The sequence below is a fragment of the Pseudochaenichthys georgianus genome, chromosome 3, assembly GCF_902827115.2.
Source record: "Pseudochaenichthys georgianus chromosome 3, fPseGeo1.2, whole genome shotgun sequence".
NCBI lineage: Eukaryota > Metazoa > Chordata > Actinopteri > Perciformes > Channichthyidae > Pseudochaenichthys > Pseudochaenichthys georgianus.
Window position 1 is genome coordinate 37,233,305 of NC_047505.1, and position 23,474 is coordinate 37,256,778.

Sequence of the window (23,474 nt, forward strand, 5' to 3'; positions counted from 1 at the left end):
GTCCATCCTCATTTGCCGGGGTGTCGGCGCGGAGGGACAAGCTAGTAACAGGTATGTTACCGAGAAAAGAAATCCAACCTTATCGTTATTCCGAAAGGAAAAACGAGGGGGTAGATTTTTTTCCCAAAAAATATTAACTGGTGTGTTAATATCTTTCTTATCTCCGTCTCCTCTGGTGTGAGGGAGAGAAGAGTCCGTCCTCGCTCGGTGTCGGCGCGGAGGGATAAAATAGCAACAGGTATGTTACTGTTTGAAGAAAAAATCAAACCTTACCGTTATTCTGAAAGAAAAAACGGCAGGGCAGATTACAATATTAACTGGTGTGTTAATATTTGTTCAATTCTTCTGCAAAGCAAAAAAGTAACCGGCAAGCGCCCGTCGACCGAATGTTAGCTTGGGTTCAGTCTGTGGACCGTTAAGCTAGCCCGGTTACTGATATTCGAGATGTGCTCTGAAGCGAGAAGAGGTGTTTGAATGACGCTGCGACGTAGCGCAAGCTACTTAAAGGGTGGGTGGATTCCCTGACGTAGACGTCAAGATCACCAGCCAATCAGGATTGGCGTAATGAGATTGATGCTTCTGTTTACATACGCGTTGAGGCGGATCCCATAGTGAGACATCTCACTTCATGTTACTCTGAGACCGTGGGGTTACGTAAGTAACCTATAGTTCTTATTATACATCCATGCTCTACATTCACAGAGGGCCCGCCCATCTACTTCCGGTCCATGGGACCTTATTTTGGAAAAATTATGCATTGAAGTCAATGAAGAGAGAAAACTTATTTGTGCCATGAATTACACAGTTTGTCAATCATGAAAATCCTTTCCATGTAAAAAAGTCACAGTTTGTCGTAAAACTGTTATATATAAATATAAGACTATGAAAAATATGCAACTAGAAAGACTACAAATCGCGTAAGTGATGTCATAACTGTTTTCCTCCACTAAGAGATAGCTAAGATCAGCGCCATATAGATAGAATCATTTATATGGCGCTGGCTAAGATAACTTTAACAAGATGCCTGTGTGCTTAGTACCAGGTTGTTATCATACCAGCAATGGGTCTTGCTCATTCTTTCGCTTCCCGTCTGATGAAAGGACCAGGAGTGGCTGGATCAAGTTAGCTACCTAGCTAGTAGCTAGCACGTTAGTTAGCATTACAGCCTTGTCATTTTTATTAGCCTTAACATGAAGTAACATTAACGGCCCGTCCACACTACAGCTTCAAAAAAAGCTTGGAGCTGGGCGTGTCTGAAGCTCGACAACAACAAATCACATGAATCTCACGCCCCTGACACACAAGCAGCGGTTTGATTGGCTAGAGCTTGTACTGGCATATGATTTGATTGGCTGATGCTTCCACCGAAAGCTTCAGAAGCTTCAAAAGTTGAACATTGCTCAACTTTTGCAGCCTGAAACGCCAGGAAAGCTCCGCTCTGCTTCCCACAATGCAGTTCAGTGAAAAGTGACGTCACCCCATTCAAAGTGAATGGGCAGACGCGTTGGAAACCGTTTTTGAAGCTGTCGCAGCTGTAGTGTGGACGGGCCGTAAGTAAGCCAACATGTTAAACAGAAAGAGTGGTAGTCATATTTCGTGAACCCTTTGAAGAGTACTGTCACACCGGTGTGATCATTCTATAATACACCATTTAAGCCCGGGGGAGAAATGCTAATGCTACATTAGCATCTGTGATCTTTTCTACTTCACGCTATCTGCACAAATGGTTGACATTAAACTATAGACTGTATATATAAATGGACGTAGGGTCCGTGACGTCACCCATAGGATTCTGCAGAGTTGCCGAGAAGCCCTTAGTAGGCGGAGTCGGCCACTAACGGCTCGACAGTGATGTCAGAGTTCAACTCCTGCCTGCTCCAAGTAAGGGCAAAGAGGTGAAGCCGAGGCCGGACCTGCTGCCACCGAGCTGGAAGTTCCAGAGCTAGCTGAAGCTACCAAGCTAAGCTAACCCATCTGCACACTGCCGTCACATTGTACGTTTCTAAGGTAAGTGGACATGAAACTATTCAGCAAACTATAAATAATAATCTAAGTTATTGAGTTTTTAGCATAATACTTCAGAATCTTAAAATCCCTTAACGTGTGTATGCAATTGTGCTAAATTCAACACTGGAATCAAGCAAATATGAATATGTTTGCATGGCATTAGTTATTTATATTTTGATATCACTTAATTATATGTTTAATACATTTAAGTCAAACTAAGGTACATGTGATGGTCGCTAGTTAGTGCTCTTACCTGTGAGGCCTCCTCCAAACAGCATAATAACCAGACTGTATCATTAAAACTAAGTACCAGTTCTAGATACTTGACTGTAGACAAACAATTCAAAAGACAAAATGTATTTAAAGACCAATCTTTATTTGAATGTGCCTCTTAACCTGATATATTAGTTATACAGTAATAGTATTGACAATCCAAAAAAACTGAGCAACTCAACAGTCAACTTTATATTTCTTATTGTAAAGCATTTATTATTTTCATTTTCCTCCTCTCATATTCAGTGTGGGCGGATTGAGACAGCGTGGTGTCCAGAGGGCTGCAGAGACTTCAGGGAGAAACCTCTGTGTGATGGACGTCCAGTCTGTTGGTTTGGAGAGGACTGTGGGTCTTTCCTCAGCGAGGAGGACCAGGCCTGATGGAGGAGCCCATGCTGGGCAAAGCTGATACCAACTGCACAGGCCTAGTCTGTCACGTTATTTTTATACATTTAATAGGTTTACACCTTCTGTCCATATGTGCTTTTTATTTAAAACATGTTTGATTAACTTTTGGTTCACATTTCAATAAATTGTATTTGTATTTGCATCCTTTCGTCCATTATTCTTACTGAAAATGTTAGATTACACATTCACATCTGACTGAAGATTGGCCCCATTTATTTGTGATATTGCAAACTCTGCAGTACAAGGCACAAGTGATGTGAAGCTCATAAAGCAAGGCAAATACAAATAATCAGCTGATGGAGTGTAGATGTGGAAATAGGTGCATTCGATCAGCTGACTGTGTTTTCACAATCAAAGTAGTTTCTTAGTGAATGTCCTGTACTGGTCTTAAAATCTCATAACATCAGCTTTTAATTTTCCTCTTGGATGTTCTTCTTGACCCTCAGAGAAGGAGAACATTTCGTGTCTTTCAGGCATGTCCTTTCCTAACAAAAATTACAGGAAACATAAAACATATTATTAAAGAACAAGTGTGTTATTTATGAAAGCGTTGTGTTTGTGTGTTTAGGGGCTGTTGATATAATTATTTTGCAATTGTAATGTTTTTTTTTATTTCAACAGTGAGCTACAAAGACAATCATATTATGAATGAACAGTATGAAGTTCATCAACATTGAAATATATGTTATTATCAAAATAATATTTAACTGTTATCAAAACGTAGTGCAACTGTAGAAGCTTGCTCTGTTGTCCCCACTGAAAGAATAACTTTTACCACGTTTTTTCAGACAATATTGAGAGATAAATAGTAGCAGTTCTCACTATGTCTTAAATATCTTTGCCTTCAATACATTAAATTAGAAAGCTGACAAAGTCATATTGCTTGATCAAGTCTCAAGTCTTTGGTCACGAGTCCAAGTCAAGTCTCAAGTCTCTAAAAAATAAAAGTCTCATGTCTCTTCTGGTTGTAATAAGCCTTCTATTGTCTGCTATCCAGTCTGTTAAGAATACTGCACAGCTATATCTAAGAAATTCAAAGCATGTACTGTATTATTATCACTCCTATATCTATAAGCATACAGTATCAGTACTGATTAGTTGTTTGTTATATGATCACTTTAAACAGGCTATTGCAATGCAATATGAGGAAAAACATCACACTTTAGCTAAATGCAAAACACTTCAGAATCAGAAATCAGTATCACAAATACTTTATTAATCCCCCGCAGGGAAACTGTGTTAAAAGTATTTAAACGTAAACATTTGTTCTGTGCCATTTGTAACTAAAAAACTATTGCTGCAATATTATCTGAAATATACTGAACTGGTGATATTAAAACATGACCTGTTCCAAAAGAGATATCTACCATTTGTGAAAAATGGTAGATACAATTTCTTTGTATGACAAAAATGATTCCTTGCATAAAAGTAAAACTCAAGGAACAAAATATGGAATATCACTGGAGTTATTGGCTATCTTGACTCTTTTACTAACAAAACAGTAACCTTTTTGTGAAAACAATTACCTGTGTTGTTTTGCCAAGAACAAAATATTTAACAATAATAAACCTGCAATAAGATCAGAATGGTTTACCTTATTCTTCTCTTAATACACACAGGGTATGGGTCACAAAACATTCACAAGCTTGTAGGTATCCTCCAGTGGCCTACTGTAAGACCTAGAAAGGTATTATGCAACAGAATGGTTACATTTCAAAAAGATCAAGCTGGACAGTGTCCTTGCACTAAGCCTGGCTCGGTGAGGGCGCATTATAAGGCCTCCATGACTGAATACCCTTTCCACTGGTGCACTGGTGGCAGGAACAGCGAGCACTCTCATAGCCACAAGATAGATCCTTGGGAAGACCTTTGCATTTCTTTTCCAGAAGCCTAGGCAGTCTGCTTCGTCTTCTTCACCAGAGCACACTTGGAGGTAGCGAATGAGCTCAGCCTTGACAGATGATACATGGTCATCCTTCTTTTTGCTTTTCTTCCTGTAGCCAGTGAAAAGGCGTGGAGTTTTAGCAGGTGGCTCCTCGTCCTTATTATCCTCTCCACTACTGCTCTCAGCAAGTATGGTGACTTTCCGAGCCTCAGCCAAGACAAGGTCTGAAAAAGTTTCACAAAAATCATGGTTAGTTACAGTATTATGATGTTGACAGTGGTGATGGTTAATTTAATGAACGATAAGTAAGTCTAAATGAGATTTTACTGATGTTATTGAAAGCGAGAAAAGATTTGAGTGCCTGAACATTTGGGAGGAGAAGGAAATGTCTACAATGTATTGAATTGTATTAACTTGGTGCCTGAAAACTTCAAGCCATGAATGATGCATAATGTGATGATAATACGTTTGGAAATGGTGTACATTCACCTACCCATTATTATCTCCTTCACCTCACTCTTGACTTCATCTGGTGCAAGGACATCTTGCTCTAGCCAAAAGAAGCAGAATGATGGGTCTAGTAGTGCAGACATCATGTAGACCATATCTCCAAATGGAAGATCTCCTGCAGGTTGAGCCGAGTCATCCATTTGCAAAGATCCCCCGGAAACGGCGTTGCAGTGACTTCTGGAGAGCTTTCACAAAACCGGCCAGATGCCGAGTTGTATTCAGCATACTGTTGAGGTGGCTGTTGAGTGAGAGAACGCAAGGCAAAGCCGCACTTAGAGTCATCACTTTCTCCCCTTGTGTGAGGTCTGTTGCTTGAAGAAATGGGGCCAGAATTTCCACAAGCTCTTTCAGTTGACTCCATTCTCTTGCTGATAAGCACAGGCCTTTATGTCCTTGGGCTTCCAGAAGAGTATTTAGGCTTTGAGGATCCAGGTCAGTGACTGCCTCCAAAAGGCGGAGAGTTGAATTCCATCGTGTTGATACAGCAGAGGGGATGCTTCGATTGGCTCCATACTGTCCCTCAAATGCTTCTTTCAGCCCACAAGTGGAATGAAGTAAACTGCAGAATTTTGTCACTTTTGCCATTGCACTGTTCAGAGTCCTTTTCTCCTTCAGTCCATCTCGCACAGCAAGCTGTAATGAATGTGCAAAGCACTGTAGTCGCTGTTGACGGCAGCTGCTCGGGATAGATTCCACATCGTCCTGGATATTCTCACTTATATCCTCCCATAAATTGCTGTTTTCCAGGTCGTCTTCAGCATCTTCACTCTCAGTTGTTGAGTTTCCTCAATGTTAATACACCAAAAATAGAAAACACAATGATTGTTCACGAGTTCCAAAACACGAGTCCAAGTCGAGTCCGAAGTCTTTTGAGCAGGAGTCCAAGTCAAGTCGGAAGTCTCTGTGTGTGCGACTTAAGTGCGACTCGAGTCTAAGTCACAAACTCGAGTCCCCATCTCTGACCTGGACACCTTAAACAAACAGATATATATATGTAAAGTACCATGTGTAGCCTACAAACAATATAACTGATTATCTTCTGTTGAACATGTTGGATAGTGTATTGTCCGAGTCAGGGTCCTTTTTATTTTACTGTAACTTTGGAAGTTGTGTTACCAATGCTTACTGTTTATTTGATACCAATTTGGTAATGCAATTAATAAAAACAACAAGGTTTGGGTTCGTTCTTCAGATGACTGTGACGTTAACGTGTAAGCTCTATAATGAACTACAGCTCAACCAACCATATTGTAATATCTAAGTAATCATCTTGAAATATAACATTAATAATTGTAATATACACATCTTATTGTGAGGTTGATTTCACAGCCTACACTACTTCGACATTAGCTTGTCTACATACTTGAGCATAGCCAATTTAAAATTAACCTTAGCGATGCAGTTCCTACCTACATAATAAAATATCTCTCTAAGTTACAAGGATGACCTTATTTTATCAACCTCAAACAGAAGCCGTTTGTTCTACAGTATTATCCCATTTAACGCTTAACACTTGTCTATTTCGTTGTAACCTTTATATATACAGTCTATGGTTTCAACTTGGAGACTACGATTAGCATCGTTAGCACCGATGTAGCTACCACCCGCTTACACGCTAACCCAAGCCTTAACATTCATTACGTAGCTGATTAAAATCATTAACACATAAATAAGTACTCCATTTTCACTTACCGCAAAACCGCATGCATGCACCGTCTGTTTCAACCGCAGAGCGAGTCACAATAGTCCGATAAATATACACATGAAGAACAAACAAACACGGCCGGGGTCAAGTTGTGTTCCCTGGATGAACTAAGCAGGCAGAGTGGCTGTAGCTTCACGGAGCAGCTAGCAGAGAGACAAGAAGCTAGCAGCAGCAGTCACTTGACAGAGCTGTCACTCAATGTGACCAGGCCCTAATTTATGCAAACACTTTAAAGAGCCTGTGACACGGTTTTCCCCCATCATCCAAACCCATCAATTTGAGTAAATATTGTCCCTTTGAAAACTGTTACTGAACTGATTTTGGATATTTGTACTTTGATAACCATTAATCTGCCCTTCAATGTTGACAATTTTCTGGATCTTCTCGCGGATTCTTCAAGTCCCGCCAAATGATGGGTGACGTCATTGCGGGCACAGCGCTCCAGCTGCACCGTTCAGGATCCCAGCTTCTGCATGTAAACCTTTATATATATACAGTCAGATGTAAACGCACGACGGCGCACACAACAGCAAGCTCAGACAACGATGACAGGTTAATTTTGAACGTGTCTGAGAGCTCATATGAGGCTGAAGGATCGGTTTATGTTGTGTCTGTTAGAAGTTTAGGAATGAGGTGCGTCAATATGGGCGATCATAGGTCATGTAGCCAGTGGTGGAATGGGACTAAAAATCATCCCGGGACTCTCGACCGGCCCACTTCGGTACCGCTAGTAAATTGTCAACGGGGGGAGTGGGGGATGTCAGGGGCGGCGGGTGCTGTAGATAGTAAATGTAAATATGTAAATATTTGTGTCACTGCATCCTGGTAAAATACAAATATAATGTATAATGTCTGTGTCTTTGACCTTAGCGCTGCTAGCCACCTGTGCCCTGTACTACGAAGCCAGTTCAACAGACCCTGGATATGTTTGAGTAACAAACAAACTAACAACAACAAACTAACAAACGAGATCTCGCTAAGCGGTCCTGCGACGCTGGTTATCAACTCGGTAATCAAGCCAGGGTTTCTCTCTCCAGCTGAGAGCGCGTTCACGTCTAAGACACGAGTGGATCTGACTTTAATTACATTTGTCTCGAGTGTTTCGTCAACATAATGTGTTGCTTAAAATAATACTTCTGCATACAGTCTGTGACACTGTGAGTGTTGCACGGCCAGATGAGGCTGGAGAAGCTGACTCAGATTAGGAAATATATGATCAGAGTTGGGTGTAACACCTGCAAAGAACACATGCTAAGGTGAAGCTAACGCACATAGCTGTTGTTTATTTATATCACACACGTAGTCTGTTCTTCTTCTCTGTTTTCCGGTTGTTGCCTGTTTTGAATGACGAATACACACTACCGCCACCTGCTGGTAAGGAGAGTTATTGCCACTTACGCATGCGCAGTTCGTACGTGCTCGGCTGAAGTCTTTGCGGTGTGCTCCAGTCTGGCTCCAGTGCAACACATGGCCAACACGCAGGAGAACACGCTGACGCAACAGCGTGAGCAGAGATAGACTGTGGAAAATATACAGATAGCAGGAGACAGAGGACAGCCATGGTCAAATAGGAAAACATTCAGGAGCTATCTGGATCAGTCTTATGCGACAATGGAAACTGAACTAAAGAGAACATTTGAAACTTTAGCAGTCTGCGTGATCTGCCTGCAGGGAGGGGCGGGCCGGCCCTGCGAGTAAAGTAACGAGTAAAGTAACGAGTAAAGTAACGAATTACTTTATGTAGAGAGTAACGAAGTAGTGTAATATATTACTTTTTTAAAAAGTAATATGTAATATGTAATATATTACTTTTTTTTAGTAACGACCCCATCTCTGTATATGATATATTATGATATTATATGATCGATGATCTGATTGATGATGTAATATACGTGTGCGACACATCGGCGTCTTCTCTGCATACGGCAGTTTAAACTGTATTTCCTTTATCCTGTAATATGACTTGAGAGATTTAAACTCCGCACACTGAGTTGATCTCTTTTCTATAGACGCCGGAGGCGGGCAGCGTCAGGTAAAATAAGTTATTTAGCCTTCTCAAACCTGAGCCTCATGCGCCGCCTATGGGGGATGTGCTAGTGACTTATCCGACCGGCCCACTTCGGTACCGGCCCATCGGGATTCGTCCCGATGGCCAGTCCGCCACTGCACCCAGCCCATGTAAACTGTCAACGGGGGGAGCCTCGCTGCGGGGAAACGGTGGACCTAGTGTCCCGATCGGAGTGGGAATAATAATAATAATCCGTGCATTTTATCCATTAATTTCCCCAACATTGTGGTAAAAAAAACACAGGTTTAATCCATGTTGTTGGTGTACTACAACTACAAAAAGCATCGGTTTGTTTTCTCATCAGGAAATGCAGACCGGCTCAAACAAACGATTTTTAATCATCATCCTCACAATCATTTAATGTGTTCATATGTTCGCCGAATTGACATGAAAGCATCAATAAATGTAGTTTCATCCACTTGAGTTTACAACTACAAAAATAATCGATTTGTTTTTATATCACATCTGACGGGAGGAAATTCAGCAGCTCTCACTCCCGATTTTTAATCCTAATGTAATCATCATCTTCACCACGATCATTTATGTTTATGTTCGCCGAATTGACATGAAAGCACTGACAAATATGAATATACTGTAGTCAACTTCATTAAAACGTTATTAACGTGCCTAATCTCAGTAATTCACCATTTCTACGCATGACAACACACTTTGTCCGTGTTTGGCTCTCGAAGCGTTCCCGCATTGACGTCACTTCCGGCTTCCCCCAAAACTTCAAAATGAGTCGATGGAATTTCCCCGCGATGTTCGAAATTATTGATATTTAACGGAACGGTATCGCTTTTTCTTTTTTAAACTGACGGTTCGAGATTACTAGTAGCCCAATATTTCATTGCACTAATGAAGCTGAGTGCAAGTTCAGACAGGAAGACCTAACACTCCGTATTGCTCGTCATGGCAATACTTGCTCCCTCCACTGGATGACAGGGAGCGCCTCTCCTTAGCCAACATATCACTTCCCTCCATTCACAAGCCTAATTATCGCACCTGTTAAACCCTCTATATATGCTCTCCCCTTTCCTATCAGCTGTCTTCCAGGCGTCAACGCGCAAGCAGCAGCAGGGCTTTGTCCCAGCTCCAGGCATTATTCATCAGCTCCGCAGTCTGGCGGATTAAGCTACAGACGGCGTTCCCCAGTTCGGCTAGCGGGTCCAGCCGGCCGCCCCGCAAACCCGGACACGGGAGGAAAAAACAAGGAAATCGGGCTCCACGGAAGTTCCTCCGGGCTTAATGGAAATGGGCTTCTTCACGCAAACAATTGACGCACGCCTTCAGTCTCTCGAGAGGGCATCACTGGCTCAAATACGGCGCTTCCGGCTTCACGCGGAACGGTCCTCATCGCAGGCGAAGCTTTACCCATTCTGGCTTCAAACACAACCCCTCCTGCAGGCAGGCAGGCAGGGGTTAAGCTACATCCCATTGAAGTTACTTCCTCCTGCGCCTCACCTCTAAAACAGGCGTCAGGGTAGCGCTGGCAAAAGGCAGTTGCAACAAATTCACGAGATGTTTCGTTATATTGTTATGACATTACGGTCATGCAGAGCGAGATCGCTACCCCTTTAAGAGAGGGGCGTGACGCGTGCATGTGTGCGTGGGTATGGTAGAGCGAGCGAGCGGGATACATGTTTTCTAGAAGTAAACAAGGCAGCAGAGAAAGGATAGGTCTGTGATCTTGCGAATCTATCTCGCGAAACAGAAGAGCTAAATAAATGCAACGACCTCCCAAGAAGAGCTCGCCTCTCTCCAGTCTTTCCGATAAAATGGGTTATTGAACCCGAAGCGTGTTGCTTCTGCTGGGAGACGACAGAGAGTCAATCCCCCCCCACGTTTCCACGACTACGGTCTGGGAGCCGACAGGAAATTCAACACTATACATTTCTACTTTAGTTAAGGTGAGTTCCAGGCAGTGTTGGGTGTAACGTGTTACAGTATGGAGTTGCAGTAACGTATTACTTGCGTACGAAGAACGTAATGCATTACTAATGCAGTTCGGGTAATTACTACCCATTACAATGCTCAGTAACTAACGCAGTTTCAAGCTTCAACACAATATTACCTGAAATGAATGGTGTTTCGTAGGGCTTCTTCTCCTTAATGACAAGTCGCTGAACATTATCCTGGTTATGACACGACCAGATACTAAATTAATAAGGAATTCACTCCCAATATTAATTTAATGATTATTGACTAAATGATCGTATTTTTCTCTTTTTTCTTCCCCAAAAAAAAAAAAAAAATAATAATGTTCCGTTTCTCGGTGCACCAACGGCTGAATCTGCTACAACAACATCTCCTCTGCAGTAGGGGTGCAACAACTAATCGTCTTAATCGATCAAAATTGATTACCAAATTAGTTGCCAACTTATTCAGTCGTCGAGTCATTGGTGATGTTATCACGTGTGTTTTACGCGCCGTTAAGCTCCAACGTATTGGTCTTTTATCGGTACCGGAGACATCTATAATAGGCTATATGTCATGTATATTGCTAAAAAACGAAAATCGCAACGATTCCCCGTTCTGCCCTTATAAATCCATGATCAAATTCTGCATCTTAGACCTTTCATTAATCCTCTCTCACCACTATTTCTTATTTCAGGGGATATTCCCTTAACTCAACAGCAGTTCAATCATTACTTAAAGCAAGTTCTCATTAGATCCGGCTTATCACCCCAATTATTCTCGGGGCATTCGTTCAGGATAGGCGCAGCTACCTCCGCTGCTAATCAAGGCGTCTCGTCCTCATCCCTGCAACAACTCGGACGATGGTCCTCCTCTGCCTTCACATCCTACATCCGCCCGGACATCAGTGCCGTGCTGGCTATCCAAAGGTCCCTCAAACACTAAAAGATGGTAAATATACCTATAACTGGTGTGGTAACACGTCAGCATGTATACGTGTCTACGGTTCCGGATCTGTCAGGCTATGACTCCGGATCTGCGTATGCTAATCCCGCAAGTGCAGGTCGCGAACGTGGGTCCAAGTCAAGTTGCCGACACAGGTCCGCGGTTAGGTTTAACCCTGCGGGCGCAGGTTGCGGACACAGGTCCGCGCTTAGGTTTAACCCTGCGGGCGCAGGTTGCGGACGCAGGTTGCGGACACAGGTCCGCGCTTAGGTTTAACCCTGCGGGCGCAGGTTGCGGCCAGTGGGTCTGCGTCATGTTAAACCTGCGTGCAGGTTTCGGGCAGTGGTCCCGCGCATGACTAACCCCGCAGCCCGGAAGCGATTCCGGCGCTCATCATATCCCCATGTTAATCTCTCTTTTCATCCATAGATCTCCGCAGCCAGCCGCAAGGTAAGGATTGCTCACAGCTCCGTACTTCATACTTCACTTCTTTTGGGGGTTCATCAGAGCGGTTCTTTCCCTCCTGAATGATCATCCTGCAAACCCGGGGCCTAATCGCCAAAACATCATTACAGTTACTTATCGTAATACGTCATCACTATTCCCGCATATCATGTGTCCCGGTAATAAACCTGTACTCATACATCACGTCTCTTCTGATTGAAATGTAGCTCAGCGTAAGTTCAATCAGGAAGACAACATCATCGGGCGTCACATGTTATCTCAATAAGTGATCAGGGGCATTACGCCCCGGCATCTATGACTCATCCTGGCGCACTTAACTGCTATTAAGCTATACTATATCGTGGGTCATGTCTCAGCATTTAACTAAGTGTACGTCTTTTCTGCGTGCATTCTGCACTTCATTCATATTCTCGGGTTTGCTCACTTGGCTCGCATCAATCCAGGCTATGATATTCATGCATTACTGTACTCCAGCTAACAGCTCGTGCTTACTTATTTACATCTCCCTCTTCGCCCGGACATCGGCTCGTGCTGCAATCTAAGAGCTCTTCAGTTTACCGATGGTAAATAATGCATAACTGGTTGTGGCGTCTTAATAGCATATCAGGGCTTTCGTTCAGATAGGCTCAGCACCTCTGCTGCAATCAGGCATTTCTCCCTCATCCCTGCAACTCGGGCGGTGGTCCTCCTCCGCCTTCACATCCCACATTCGCCGGACATCAGCGCGTGCTGGCTATCCAAGGTCTCTCAAACACTAAAAGAATGGTAATTATGCCTATACTGGTGGTGGTGGTGTCATAGCACGTCAGCATACGTGTCACTGTGTTCATGTTTAACCCTGCACGTCAGGTTGTGACCTCCGGGTCTGTGTTGATGTTTAACCCTGCACGTCAGGTTGTGACCTCCGGGTCCGTGTTCATGTTTAACCCTGCACGTCAGGTTGTGACCTCCGGGTCCGTGTTCATGTTTAACTCTGCACGTCAGGTTGTGACCTCCGGGTCTGTGTTCATGTTTAACCCTGCACGTCAGGTCGTGACCTCCGGGTTCGTGTTCATGTTTAACCCTGCACGTCAGGTTGTGACCTCCGGGTCTGTGTTCATGTTTAATATTATTGCCCGTACGGCCGGGATGCCCCGTACGGCCAGGAAGGACGCCTGGGAGGCATCAGTACGTCTAAATTCCCACATGTATTAACCTCTCATTTTCATCCATAAATTTCCACTGCATCCCACAAGGTAAGATGTCTTCACGTTCAGTACTTCATACTTCACTTCTTTTGGGGGTTCATCGGAAACGGTTCTTTCCCTTCCCGAATGATGTCCTACAAAACCTGGGCCTAGTCGCCAAAACACATTTCATTCACTTGTTATAAACTGTCATCATTATGTTTCATTTATATAATGTGACCGATAATAAACATGTATTCCATACATCACGTCTCTCCTGATTGAAATTAAGCTGAGCGCAAGTTCAGACAGGAAGACCTAACACTCCGTATTGCTCGTCATGGCAATACTCGCTCCCTCCACTGGATGACAGGGAGCGCCTCTCCTTAGCCAACATATCACTTCCCTCCATTCACAAGCCTAATTATCGCACCTGTTAAACCCTCTATATATGCTCTCCCCTTTCCTATCAGCTGTCTTCCAGGCGTCAACGCGCAACCCTCCTCCACCCCTTCGCCTCCTGCTTCCAACTCAGGGCCAAGCTCAACCTTCTCCCTTCCAACCGGACCTAACCACTCATCACCACCACCAGGTCTAGACCCAGGGGGGTTCATCGGAAACGGTTCTTTCCCTTCCCGAATGATGTCCTACAAAACCTGGGCCTAGTCGCCAAAACACATTTCATTCACTTGTTATAAACTGTCATCGTTATGTTTCATTTATATAATGTGACCGATAATAAACATGTATTCCATACATCACGTCTCTCCTGATTGAACAGTTGTTGGGATGCTGTCACAGGCTCTTTAAGACCTAATATAAATAAAAGGGTTGTGTTAGAAAACAATTCACTCACAGATTTATAATCATGAAGGTGGAATCTAAATATATACATAATATTTATTGCATCCATGGGTAAAAACATGTTTTTTTATGCTGTAAAGTTGGGCATTTTAACATGGGGTCTATGGAAATTGCTCCTTTCTGCAGTCAGTCCCTATCGGCCAATATATGAACTGCAGTGTGTGGCACTTCCGTATTGGCGTCCTGGTTTTTCCCCAGAATTTGCCGCTTGCATTAAACATTAACAGAACAGGCAGTTCAGAGAGAATCAAAGGAAGGCAGGCAGGCAGGCAGGCAGCTTTGCATGACATTCTTCTGGACGTGTTTCATTGTGTTGATAGTGAGGGTAGTCAATCCTTTTGTTGACAAGAAAGTAGTGACGGCCATCTTTGTGAGGTGTGTTGTTCTGCTAGACCGGAGATGTAGTTCATTCAGCGTTTCACACAAACAAATGTGTTACTTCACAGTTTTACAACACATTTTTATTTTTTTGACTTGCAAAATTATCTTATTATTTTATCTTAGCCAGTGCCATATAGATAGATTCTATCTATATGGCGCTGATCTTAGCTATCTCTTAGTGGAGGAAAACAGTTATGACATCACTTACGCGACTCTGGGATTTGTAGTCTTTCTAGTTGCATAGTATTCATAGTCTTATATTTCAACAGTTTTACGACAAACTGTGCCTTTTTTGACATGGAAATTATTTTTTAAGATTGACAAACATCTATGTGTAATTCATGGCACAATTCCAACGGGATCGAAAGATAAGTTTTCTCTCTTCATTGACTTCAATGCATAATTTTTCCGAAATAAGGTCCCATGGACCGGAAGTAGATGGGCGTGACTTCGCCACTCTATAGTAACTCAATGAGAGAGTAATGTCAAATGACAGTACAATTGACCAATCATATCTTCCCTCTAAATGGGTGGGCTTTATTTTCGCGGTCTTTATGACAAGTTCCACCCGCTGTGAGGTCTATGCAAGTGGTGCAGTGACCATAGACTGTATATATAAATGGACGTAGTGTCCGTGACGTCACCCATAGGATTCTGCAGAGTTGCCGAGAAGCCTAAAGTAGGCGGTGTCGACCACTAACGGCTCAACAGTGACGTCAGAGTCTAACTCCCGTCTGCTCCAGCCTGATCCAAATAAGGGCAAAGAGGCGGAACCGAGGCGGGACCTCCAAAAGTCATAAGATAAGTCCGATATTTAAATGAAGAATACTCCACCAGGCACCAACACCACAAACACGTCCGGGTTCAAGTTGTGTTCCCGGGATCAGCCGAGCAGTTGAGCCCCTGTAGCATCCTGGATGTAAGGGAAACTTCTGTGTAGCAATGCAGTGGGAGTCACCGACTCAGGAAAGAGACACGGTAGAGCAGGAGCTTCGATGTCAAACACTGATGATTTATTTGGAGTTTCGGCCGGAGGATTCACATCACAGGTCACAGCAGTCACGGTGAGACTGCACGGGTGGGTTGCCACGTCAATTCTAAAGAACTCTACCTCAGACCCATGTATTTAACTGAGAGCATCATCAACATGCTGCATAACAAGATAAAATCATAACACCTCTATCAGCTGACGTCAACAGGCAGGAACATAGAATCATAACACCTCTATCAGCTGACGCCAACAGGCAGGAACAGGGAGACAGAACACTGAGAGCACAGCAGCCAAGGTTACGAGGTGCGTGTGCTCAGTCAGGACAGTTTGAACTGACAAACTGGGTCAAAGTTATGGGCCTTGGAAAATATGTCCACAACACTGGAGCTTACTGAGCAAACGGAGCTACTAGCAGAGAGACAGAAAGCTAGAAGCAGCACTCACTTCAGAGACCTGTCACTCAAGGTGACCACGCCCCCTAATTTGTGCAAACACTTTAAGACCTAATATAACTAAAAGGGTTGCGTTATAAAAAAATGCACCCCCCACACAGCAGTCATGAAGGGGGAATCTAACTATACAGCGAATATGGTTTTTTGAACCACGATGTAAACATGTTTATTTCTGCAGTAAATTTGGTCATTTTAACATGGTGGTCTATGGAAATTGCTCCCTTCTGCAGACTGCTCCTACTGGCCACTAGATGAACTGCAGTTTGAGGCACTTCCTTATTGGCCTCCCGGCACTGCCCTAGGGCCCTTCTCACTTCTCTTATTTTTCATTTCCTCGCTCCTCGGTCTCGGTCTCACCGGAAGTTGATTTGTCTGGGCCGTCTTGAGTAGCGTCCCAATGGCCTTATTTTTGCCGGAGGAGCGATAATGGAGGAGCTATAACCGAAGAACCACCAGACCATCCTTCGATGAAATCCTCAGACACTTGCCCCGCCCCCTTACTGTGGATCGCTCACTGATTGGACGATGCAGTGCATGCACTGATCTGATACTTCATGAGAGCAGTTTCCCAGCGGAGTGAAGAAAATACATGAAACTCACGAGAGTCACTCCTCAGTTTATACCGTGTTTTGTTTCAATTAATGTATCATTTAGTTACAAATATGTGATATATCTGAACAACAAAGTGGTCAAAAATCATTTTCTTCATTTCTTGGAAACATTTTCATGATCGCTTTTTTCAATACATTTTAAGAATGGCGTTTATCTTTTTTGAGAATGAGTTCTTATTTTATGTAATGTATTTGGGTCTACAACAGATGATACACATGTTTGTGTCAGTAAATGTGTACTAACAGAGGCGGGGGGGTGTGTGGAAATAACGGGGACAGAGCTGCTGTCAGACGATCAGCTGTGCAGTGTCATCACAAACGGTCGTAGCTTCACGTGACGCTCCGGAGGAAAGGACGTCCCATTGCTCTTAAAACTCATTTCCCTGCTTCTCGTGGTTTCCTTGCATCTCTCCATGCTTCCCTGGTGAGAGGGACTAGTCACAGGGAAACGACGCAAGTGAGGGACGCAAGGAATCCATTTAAACCGAAGTGAGAAGGGCCCCCAGAGTTTGCCGCTTGGCAGTGACGCGTCCTAAAACCCGGAAGTAAGCTGCGCTCGGATTCCCTCGACAGAGAAGCAATGGGATTTCTCCATAGGATTTTGGAAAATAGCTGGAAATAAGGTCTGTGAAAAATGAACCTGTTAGATACATGCACGTTTTGTTCAGCCGGATAATATCCACGTCTACCCTACTTTTATTATTTTCGAATCATAAATCTAATCGATATATTTATGATCGATAGATTTATGATTAGCATAAGTTCATGATGGCTCACTTCAGTGATAGTGATGACATCGTTGCGAAATTATTAACCGAGTCATTTTCAAGATTGAGTTACAATGATAAACTGGCGCGGCAAAGGATCAGCTGAATGACCCGCCATCAAGTGCTTCATCCAGAAGGACAGGAGGATGGACTTTGTGTTCAAGTGATTTGATCATCAAAGGTAGGCTTAAGTCATTTTCAATGTGGGCCGCCGTGCCGACTTCATTAATTTGTAATTGTTACTTGGCTGTGGGTGCCCTGTTATGATAGGTGTTTATATAAATGGTGTTGTTCTGTGTGGTAGAGGGTCGCTGTCATTGATGCGTTTTGCACCCCGGGCCACTGTTTTGATATTCCGCTGAAGTATACGCTGTGACGTAATAACTCTTCTTTTTTTCGAGGGAAGGGAGGGGTCAGAGGGCCTAGGTATAAAACTCACGGCTCGCCACTGTAACACACAAATATGACACAACACAAATAATATGTTGTACACTTGTGTTTCTGCAATGTTTAAGTCACAGTTACATTATTCGTTTATAACACAAAACAGCAGGGAGAAACCTGCTCCAACAAAACCCAAACCTTTACGAACACACACAGTTCCCCAATAACCATCAAATAGCTGGTTTCAACACCTTTGAAATAATGGTAACCTACCAAACCAGAGTTCAAGGTGTAGTACCCACACAGCCATATAAATGTACCCAAGGTTCCACATACATCAAATACATAATAAGGTAAATTCCGTATAATTAAATTGACCTGTATCTTTGTCTGTTATTATCATTCAATTGTGCTGCAGTTTACCATTCAAATGCTGCTTTTCTCGTTTTTCAAGGCCTTCACCACATTTTTACAAAGAGTAGGGAAAATCTTTAATATTTGATTTTCAAACAATTTTCTATTCAAAATGTACCCTTAAGCAAAGAATAATTAACTTAAAGGATGAAACTCTCAGGATGGCCTTTTTTCATAAACATCATAAGTATTGGCTACTATAATATGTATTTTAGCAGCTTTACATATTGGGTAGATTATTCTTCATACTGGCTACATATTTTATAAATTGGTCATATGTGTTGTGTAATGTAGTAAAGTTACAGTATTTACCACTGAAACATAGATATGCAGATATATAAAGGATTATACAATTTAAACTCTGAAGTAAAGTGACTAAAATGTATTCTTACAAATTACATAACTTGAGCACTTTGACCTTTGGACTAAATGCAATATCAGTACAGCTGATACTCATCTCAATTTCACTAACTGTATTTATAATTTAAACTCTAAAGTGTAACTGCTGTGTTATTGCTTTATCAGTCAGAAGCACAACATCAGCATGTGTGTGTGTGTGTGTGTGTGTGTGTGTGTGTGTGTGTGTGTGTGTGTGTGTGTGTGTGTGTGTGTGTGTGTGTGTGTGTGGTGTGTGTGTGTGTGTGTGTGTGTGTGTGTGTGTGTGTGTGTGTGTGTGTGTGTGTGTGTGTGTGTGTGTGTGTGTGTGTGTGTGTGTGTGTTAAAGCATGACATTCCTGTGTGCTGCATCGTCCATTAAAGAGATCAGAGCTGGCACCTCTCCGCAGACCAGGCCCAGGTCAATCATGCAGTCTGTGCAACAGAGACTGTCTCCATCCCCAGAGGAGCACTCTGACCCTCTCATCTAAATATTGCATGAATTACATGTGCTGAGTTTCCTGTACCAAGTTAACCGCTGCTGATAAAGATAGATGTTCCTCTTCTGCACAGGGACCTGCTAAATGTAGCTCCCCCAGATGGCCATATTCTTTACGCGCCGTATATGTCAGTGATATGAGTCGAAATATGGGAGGATCCCTAAACAGCAGGTCTTACAGTGATTCAGGTTAATACAGTCTGGAGACTAATGTAACACAGCCGAGTATGTGAAAGCATAAATATAATGTTTTTGACTGTAAGCATTCTACAGCTCAGCGGACTTTGGTTCATACGATGTGCCGTGACATTGGGAGTTGATGTCAAACAATAACAACACTCTTTATTCCATCTCCTCCGTCACTCCCCTCTAAATATATGGCTCCATAAAGATGAAAAGCATTATCCAACACTCCAAATATTGTACTGTAATAAAGACCATGGCAGCACCTTAAGTCAGCTGTAGGCACTGATAGAGGATTCATTAATTTGCTTATAGAGTATCTGCCAGGCTTAAAGCGGGTTGGGAGCCAACAATTATCAGCTACTGTAAGTCTTATGGAAATAATGGCAGTGTTTTATAAATACTGACATGTAGATATCAACAAAGTATACATAATCCAAACCCATTAGATGTATTGCCTGGAGAAAAGCTCCACATAATGTAGTTTAATCTTCCTGATCTATATCAGTAATTGTGGTGTGTTGCGTCTAATTATGGCAGCAGCATTGATAATCCTGTTAATACCAATCAGATAGGCAGTGGAGTCAGAGTTAGGGAAGGCGCGGAGGGGGAGGAAGAGAAGGAGGAGAGTGCAATCCTTTTAAACAGCAATGGGAATTTGATCAGCGAAAGACCATGCTTAAAGGGGAAAGTGCTAAATAATTTAAATGCCAGTAAAACTAATGACCATAGTTACTACTTTGTAAGCTTTTGTGGACAACTTTAAGACAATATGTGTGAGTATGTGCTGGTTTAATCTATTGCATGTTATATGTTGGTCATTCTATAAGCATGCAAGTGGTATGACTCTACTGTATACCCGATAATTCAAACAATGAAGTTTGCATTTTGTGTTGTTGGTAACAAGTATTTACAACAATTGAATGGACTGCAGTTGGTTGGGGCAGATATACCAACACACTCTCACTCCCTAAGCGTCCAGGAGCGACGTTTGGTCAGTGTCCGTGGCGTCCAGTTGTGACGCTCCTAGGCTCCTTCAGCGTCATAAAGGGACGCAAATAGCTTTCAACTGATTGCAATGTATTCCCATCTGCGGCGGGATTTGACGCTCATGGAAGCACAGCATTCGTTTGTGTCGGCTGCCCTTAAAGGCAATGTGAGCGTCCATTCCCATTGGATAACGGAGAATTGTACACCCGGAAGTAAGTATTCCTCTTACTGTCGATTGATTTTACAGTGATATCTGCACTACTCATCGACTAAAAAACACCAGATTATCCTTGTTAATTACACAACATTGATTGGTTTAAATTGTGTGCAATGCTTTTGTATTTTTCCCCTTCGATTCGGAGAAACAAATATTTAAGTAAAGGATGGCATAAGACACTACACTACCCAAAATCCCCAGCTATCGTTTGGACTACACCATGTGCTCTGTTTGACAAACCCCATTTTTTTTCATCATTCATTCCAATGGCTGGTGTCTATGTCATGTGATCTTCAAATTTCTCCCTGCAGAAAAAGAAAACATGGCCGAACTTCGTTTTATTCTCGGTGGAAAATGCCTATTTTAAAGTTAGTTTGGCCATTAAAATGCGTTTTGATGTCATTTTATGCGAGAAATATGAGTTTTTATTTCAGATTATGTGTGCAGTGGATGTACATGATCTTTAGTTTGCTAGTTATTACGAAGATTACTTCAGGAAATCGCGACGTTTTCATTGTTACCAAGGTGGTTGCTAAGGACGCTGCTATCGATATTATTTCTGTTATGTTGTGTAACTGTTTAATGGTGTTATCTTTATTGCTACCCCCTTCCCCGTCAATGTATAGTGTTGGTCCACAGCGCAAACATATTAGTTTAACAAAATCCGCATCTAAAGATAGCCTACGTTATTTTCCCCTGTGCAATTCCAGTCTCACATCTCACAGCACATCGTCATTAACAAATACCGGAAACAGACCGAAACCATTTAAAAATAATACAAAATAATACGAGTGTGCTTGCTTTTCTCTTTGAAAGTCATCACATAACGGCATTGTAATACACGGTTCGGCTGCATTAAATATTACATATCTGCCGTAGTTCTGTATTTATAGAGCCCTGATGAGAAGACTTCTAGACAAACATGAGGAACTGAAAACGTGACGTGGATCATAAATATAAAAATACAATTGTAAAGTGGCTACTGCCTGAGATCGAATGCTGTAGTTTTATTAAATGTGCCAACTGCTAGGACTGTCTTAGGGAAGACAGCTTTTAGATGCGCAGCTCCTCTGTCTTGGAATAGTCTGCAAATTAAATGGAAACTGAACAATCTGGTGCCACTAAATGTTTTTAAAGCTCGGTTGGATGCTACTCAATCGGAAGCTATTGGTACCTGTTTATGTGGATAATTATGTAAATGATGCTGTATGATGTCCTTTTGTTGTTCTATTTATGTTTTTATGTTTCATGTGGAACTACTTGAGCAGGTCTCCCTTGAAAAAGAGATCAATGATCTCAATGGGTTTTATCTGTATAAATAAAGGTTTGAAATTAAATGAAATATCAGCCATTAAACAACATCTTACATTTTTTTTCACACAATACGTCTCCTTGCAGTATCAACACTAATTCGGCTGACTTTTATATTTGATCCAATTGGTAGATAGGCTGTATTTACACCACAAAGGTGCACAGCTGATATAAAGGGACACCTAGTGGTTAAAGTATGAATTCCATTATTTTTATTATTAGATATTAATAGGATCCCTATACAGTATATTCATTACTCGTTATTCTCTACTAATAGTTAATTAAAGACTGTATATAATGACTATTTTGCACATCCCGTTCAAGATTTCAAGATTTTCTAAGGTTTATTGACATATTATGATATGTCAATGATAGGCCTACTACACAACTATGGTGTCGTTCTGCATTGAATGAAAAACTTGGGTCGCAGGTTCCTCAATAGTGCATTACAAGACATCTATCAATATGTGTGCATACCTCCAGCAATGTTAACTATGTTGAAGCATTTATTTTAACTGATATTATACACAATGTATTATACTCTTATAAGATGTATGTAGATATTTCATCTCCGGCCTTGTCAGGTATTGAACAATCAATAAATAAAGAACACAGAATTGTTAAATATAAAACACAGAATTTGTGTGATTATACTAAATGATTTACAAATAAACACAACTGCATATTTACAACTGTTACACATGCTGATGTAACGCAAATGTTCCAACTTGGGATCAATAAAGTATATCTTATCTTAAGCTGATCGATGGCTACTGCCATATTTGCAAAATGTGCCTCTGAACCTTGACAAGTGCATGTTTCAGGCTTATCAATTAATGTAATGTAATGTAATGTTATCAATTAACAACAGGGGTCACAAACATAAGACCAGTTGTTAAATAAAGCTCTTCTGACTTTAGCTGGCATGTGTGTATATACATTAATGCTGCCCATTATGGGCACAAGCAATTTTCACCAATCTATTAATTATATGTTTTAAATTTGAGTGTTTCCTATCCCCTAAACCTCCAGGGATGTACACAGTTTAATACTGGCAACTTCTTATTATGGGAAATACGAAAACGTCTTTTAAAACTACAACTCCCAGTAGAGACGTGCCATAGATAGAGAACATGTTGCGAAACAGAATAGCCAGCATGTGTAGTTCTGGGGACGGGGTGGGGGAGGGGGGGACGCGGTGGACCCGTTCAAATCCAGTTCTCATTCATAACACTCCGTTCGATGTCTCACTATGGGATGCGCCTCATCGCGGAGCAAACAGAAGCATCAATCTCATTACGCCAATCCTGATTGGCTGGTGATCTTGACGTCAGCGTCAGGGGAAATCACCCCCTATAAGTAGCTTGCGCCACAACGCATGCGTCATTCAAACACCTCTTCTCGCTTCAGAGCACATCTCACAGTAGCCGGGCAAGCTTCACTGTCCACAGACTGAACCCAAAATACCATTTTGGTCGACGGGCGCTAGCCGGCTACTCCTTCTGCTTCGCAGGAAGACGGTAGTACTAACGCCGTTAGTACTTAAAAATCGACCTCGCCCTTCTTTACGAGAAAGTAAGGTAGGTCCAATTTTTTCAAGCTAGCAGCATACCTGTTGCTAGCTCGCTCCCTCTCTACCGACACCACGGTAGCGAGGCAGTCTTTCTTTTCTCTTCCCAACAGAGG

At 42.3% G+C, this 23,474-nt stretch overlaps 1 long non-coding RNA gene across 1 annotated transcript in view; it reads right to left on the reverse strand.

Annotated features, from left to right (window-relative positions):
* Positions 1–3,070: 3,070 nt before the first annotated feature.
* The window catches only part of LOC139433338 (uncharacterized), a 116,006-nt gene continuing 95,602 nt past the window's right edge, over positions 3,071–23,474 (reverse strand). Inside the window, exon 4 of the long non-coding RNA XR_011642862.1 lies at positions 3,071–3,173. This is a non-coding gene — a long non-coding RNA (uncharacterized lncRNA). The remainder of the gene's footprint in view (positions 3,174–23,474) is intronic.